The 6,001-nt window shown below is 35.9% G+C and overlaps 1 pseudogene; it reads left to right on the forward strand.

Moving 5' to 3' along the window:
- Positions 1–2,182: 2,182 nt before the first annotated feature.
- On the forward strand, positions 2,183–3,757 carry LOC129073280 (importin subunit alpha-1-like; annotated as a pseudogene).
- The last annotated feature ends 2,244 nt before the right edge of the window (positions 3,758–6,001 follow it).

The raw sequence follows: 6,001 nt of genomic DNA on the forward strand, positions 1-6,001 counted from the left end.
GAATACTAGCAAGGGCATTTGTAGACATCCAGAATTTAGAGGGATGAGTATTTTGGCAGGCTTTGGCCATATCTTATTTTTTTCCCTATTCCCAATTCATCCTATTCCAACCCTCCCCTAACTTTTAACACAGAACATGAGCTCAGTGTGTACACAGTAATTCCTTCATCTTGCAAGTGTTTCCAACCAGTTAATGTAATATAGAAATGCTTAAAATAGTAATTATAAGCCCGAATGTCAACCTTCAGAAATATTTTCAAATTAATTCCCATTTTTAATGAATATGTTTCCTAAACTGTAATCCATAATGCCATATTGTGCCATAAAATGTTAATAGACAGACTGTAAAAAGTAAAACTCTATGGTTACTCACATTTTAAAATGTCTGGGTTAAATAAATTTCATTAATTTGTTAAATTTCTGAGAAGCCCTATACTCCTGCACATTGCAAGTTTCACAGGGATTTTTTTTCCAGGAAAGGTTGCATAAATTTATTTGACTACAGATCTTTTTTTAAAAATATATGTGGTGCATTATAGGACTAAGCCTCCAAAAATCTTTTTAAACCAATCAAATTCAGTATCTGAACTAAGATAAAAAAGCTTAGTTTAGAGTTTTATAGCATGCGATCCATATATAGGTTTCAGGGGGTCAATGTCCATATCTATATTTTTCTGGAAAGAAACTTGAAATATTGGTTATTTGTTGTGTTTGTACTCCTATAGAGTGTATAAAACAGATAAGTTGGTAATAAATTAATTTCAGATAGATGACAAAAATCTGGGAAAGTCTAATTGGAGGAGATGGCATTTATGTTTGGCTCTGAGGATTTCAAAAGTCAGAGATGAGGCTTAGGTAGATGAGGCAGGTGGTAGCTGAACCCACTTGCTCATGCACCCAACTGTGGTACCTTTCCAATCTTCTGAAGAACAGTGAATAGCCTATGGAATCCCAGTTTATATTAAGTTTGGAAGCCAAAGAGGGCAGAGGATATTTTTTTTTTTTTACTTTATCAAAAATTTATTAATGTAAAATGCTGCACATCTGGTTCCTAATTATTTTTCATCCTGAATTTGACAATTACCAAAGATTAATTTTAAGTAGTTTGATGAAATATGATTTGTACATAATCTTTGATTTAGAAAAAAGTAACAGAGAGGAGTAGAGAAATGTAACATAAATCTGAACTTGATTAAAGTATATCTCAGCTCTATATTATTGTCAGAAATATTCAAAGGTCAGCAAGTTGTTTCTTTGTGCAGAGACAAATATAATGGGCATATTTAGTGCTTTGTCAATATTAGCCTATTCAATAAGGACCCTTAACAGAGCAAAAGTTATTCAATTTAATGCTTTGGTACAACTACCTCAAGTTACTGAAAAATTGTATCTAAGTCAATGGCTGTTTATCATCTTTTTTTTTTTTACATTTTTAATTGGGTTGTTTATTTTCTTTTTTTTATTTTTTTAAATTAATTTATTTACTTTTTAAATACATTTGTCTCTGCCTTCCCCCCACCTCTTTCCCTTGCCCCCTCCCACCTTCTCTCCCTCAGCTCTTCCACTTTGGTTTTGTCCATGAGTCCTTGCTATATGTTCCTTGACTTTCCCCTTCCCTTCCCTTTCCCTGCCCCCCCTTCCCTCTTGTTTTAAAAGAGATGGATAAGGTGGGAGTTGTGAATACTAGTAAATCTGCTAGAGGAAAAACCCAACAAAAAAGGAGCCACCAAGAGGTAAAACACAAGTACAACAAGAAAGGCCACACAAATGAAAGAAAGGGCAACCCTAGAGCATCCAAAACAAGGAGATCAAAGAGACCATACCACTGAGTCCCACAAAACTCCTACTGTAGAATTTCACCCTGCAAAGACAGCTAGCAAAGCAGAGCATCAGTAATCGCAGATACAAACAAAAACAGTAAACTAAAGTAGAAAAAAACTTGCAATTGAAAGGAATGGAAGACTCCCCACTAAAAGAGCTAACTAAAATGGAGGCAGCAACCTATCAGATACAGAATTCTAAAGAACTATTTTAAGGATGCTCAAGGAACTCACAGACAAGTACATGGAACTGAGTGATAACTACAACAGTATGAAAAATGAAATAAAAACTCTGAACAAGGAACAGGAAGAGAACTCAGGCCCAGCCCAAGCAGTGAGCTATCTTCCTTTGTCTCATAACCATGTCTGCCAACAAGAATGCTAATTCACCAGTTACCCACCTTAACGGATTTAAGAACAAGGGGAAAGACAGTACAGAAATGAGACATCACCAGATAGAAGTTAATGTGGAGCTGAGAAAAGCTAAGAAGGATGAACAGATGCTGAAAAGGAGAAATGTAAGCTCATTTCCTGATAATGCTACTTCTCCCCTTCAGGAACACAGCAACAACCAGGGCACTATAAATTGGTCTCTTGAGGACATTGCCAAAGGCATAAATAGCAATGATTTGGAAAGCAAGTTCCAAGCTACCCAGGGTGAAAGAAAACTGCTTTCTAGGGAAAAACAACTACCCATAAACAACATAATCTGGGCTGGTTTGTTTCCAAAATTTGTGTCCTTCCTTGGCAGAACTGATTGTAGTACCATTCAGTTTGAGTCTGCCTGGGCCCTCACTAACATTGCTTCCAGGACATCAGAACAGAGCAAGGCTGTAGTAGATGGAGGTGCTATCCAAACATTCATTTCTTTGTTGGCATCTCCCGATGCTCACATCAGTGAACAAGCTGTATAGGCTCTAGGAAACATCACAGGTGATGGTTCGGTTTTCTGAGACTTGGTTATCAAGTACGGTGCAGTTGATCCACTGTTAGCTCTTCCTGCAGTTCCTAATATGTCATATTTAGCATGTGGTTACTAACATAATCTTACCTGGATACTTTCTAACCTTCATCACAACAAGAATCCTGCACCCCCATTAGATGCTGTTGAGCAGATTCTTCCTACTTTAGTTCATCTCCTGCATCATGATGACCCAGAAGTATTAGCAGGTAGCTGCTGGGCCATCTCCTATCTCACTGGTGGTCCAAATGAATGGATTGAAAAGGTTGTGAAAACAGGAGTTGTGCCCCAAGTTTTGAAGCTCCTAGGAGCTACTGAATTGCTAATTGTGACTCCTGTGCTAAGAGCCATAGGAAATATTGTCACTGGGACAGATGAGCAGACTCAGGTTGTAATAGATGTGGAAATCCTTGCCATCTTTCCCCAGCCTGTTAATGAACTCTATTACTAATATACAGAAGGAAGCTACACGGACAATATCAAACATCATAGCTGGCCTACAGGACCAGATACAGCAAGTTGTGAATCATGGATTAGTCCCATTCCTCATTGTTGTTCTGTCTAAGGCAGATTTTAAGACACAAAAGGAAACTGTATGGGCTGTGACCAACTATACAAGTGGTGGAACAGTTGAACAGATTGTACACCTTGTTCATTGTGGCATAATAGAACCATTGGTGAAGGATACAAAAATTATTCTGGTTAGTCTGGACATCATTTCAAATATCTTCCAGGCTGCTGAGAAACTATATGAAACTGAGAAAATTAGTTAATGATCAAAGAATGTGGAGGTTTGGACAAAATTGAAGCTCTACAAAACCATGAAAATGAATCTGTATACAAAGCTTCATTGAACTTGATTGAGAAGTATTTCTCTGTAGAGGAAGGGGAAGATCAAAATGTTGTGCCAGAAACTACCTCTGATGGCTATATGTTCCAAGTTCAGGATGGCATTCCTGGGACCTTTAACTTTTAGATTGTACACCGGAGGCACAAAATATTGTTTGTTGTGTACTATGTTTGGTATAAGTTTGTCTTAACCATTTCTTTACTAAAAACTCTTTTAAATATGGTTTGTTACTGTAGCACTTTTTACAACAAAACTATACTTGAACAGTTCCAAACTGTACATACTGTATGAAACTTCTCCTCTCAATGGGTTTCTTATTTCTGTGTGAAATTTCCTATCTTACATGTTCCTGTAAATAAAAATTAAGTTTCTCCATTTATGTTACTTCACCAAAAAAGAAAGGAAGAAATAAAGAATAGAGTTTCTGAAATAAAAAACACACTAGAAGGAATTACAGGTAGGTGGATGAAACACAGGAACAAATCAGTGACCTGGAAGACAATGTAGAAAAAATACCCAGGTAGAGCTCCTGTATGAAAAAAGACTCAAAAAATAAGAAAACTTGAGGAAACTTCAGGGCACCATGAAATACAACAATATTTGAATCATAAGAATAACAAAAGGAAAAGAAATGGAGCAAGGGATAGAAACCCTGTTTGAAAAAATAATGAAAGAAAAATTCCCGAACATGGAGAGGGTAAAAAGCAGGCAAATACAAGAAGCACAGAGGGTTCCAATCAACATAAAACCAAAGAGGCCAAATTTAAGAACTATAGTAAATAAATTGCCAAGTTTTAAAGACAAAGAGAGAATCATAAAAGCAGAAAGTGAGAAAAAAAAGTAACACACATGGGAGCTCAAATAGGGCTAACAGCTGATTTCTCAACAAAAACACTACAGGCTAGAAGGGAATGACAAGAAACATTCCAAGTAATAAAAATCAAAGGCCTGCAATCAAGACTACTCTACTCAGTGAGACTCTCAATTAAAATAGAAGACAAAGAAAGGAATTTCCCAGACAACAGAAAGGTAAAAGAATTCCTCTCCACCAAACGAGCACTACAAGATATGCTAAAGGACTGCTTTAAGAAGATGAAGAAAAAGAGTGAGAGAGAAACATGGATACAAGATGAAAAAAATGAATAAGTACCTAACAATAATAACATTAAATGTAACTGGACTAAATGCACCAGTCAAAAGAACCAGGATAGCTGAGTGGATAAGAAAACATGATCCACACATATGCTGCCTACAGGAGACCCACCTTAGAAAAAAGGACCTACAAAGACTGAAAGTAAAGGGATGGAAAAAAAATATTCCAAGCAAATGAACAGGAAAAAAAAGCAAGAGTAGTAATACTTACATCAGACAAAATAGATTTCAAAACAAAGGCCATGAAAAGAGACCCAGAAGAACACTTTATAATACTCAAGTGAGAAATCCATCAAGAAGACATAAGCATTATAAACATATATGCACCCAACATAGGAGCACCCAAATATATAAGGAAAATCTTGGAGGACTTCAAAAATGATATCACACTGATAGTAGGGGATTTTAACACTCCACTGTCAAAAATGGATAGATCTTCCAATCAAAACATCAACAAGGATATTGTGGAACTGAATGATGCATTAGATCAATTGGACTTAACTGACATGTATAGAACCTTTCATCCCAAAGAAGAAAAACACACATTGTTTTCAAAAGTACATAGAACATTTTCAAAGATAAACCACATATTAGGACAAAAAACAAGCCTCAAAAAATTCAGGAAAATCAAAATCATAACAAGTATTTCCTCAGACCACAAGGGCTTGAAACTAGAAACCAACCTCAAGGAAAAAATTCAAAAACATTCAAACTGATGGAGACTGAATAGCACGCTATAAAACAATGAATGGGTCAATAACAAGATCAAAGAAGAAATAAAAAAGTTTCTGGAATCAAATGAAAATGAACACACAACAGTCCAAAACCTATGGGACACAGCAAAGGCAGTCCAGACAGGGAAGATCATAGCAGTACAGACTTACCTAAAAAAGTTATAAACATTTCAAATAAAGGACCTCACAGTCTAGATTCACAAACAGGAGAAACAACAGACAAATTCCAGAGCGAGTAGGATAAATGAAATAATCAGTATCAGAGCAGAATGGAATGACCTAGAAACTAAAACAACAATTGAAATGTTCAACCAATCCAGGAGGTGGTTCTTCAAAAAGATAAACAAAATCGACAAACCTTTAGCAGATTCATCAAGAAAAAAAAGAGAAGTACCAAAATAAATAACATAGAAATGAAAAAGGAGAAATAACAACTGATACCACAGAAATAAAAAGGATTACAAGAAATAAATATGAACAATTA

The sequence above is a fragment of the Pteronotus mesoamericanus genome, unplaced genomic scaffold (assembly GCF_021234165.1).
Source record: "Pteronotus mesoamericanus isolate MK-2021 breed Mesoamerican mustached bat unplaced genomic scaffold, CSHL_Meso_final contig_40, whole genome shotgun sequence".
NCBI lineage: Eukaryota > Metazoa > Chordata > Mammalia > Chiroptera > Mormoopidae > Pteronotus > Pteronotus mesoamericanus.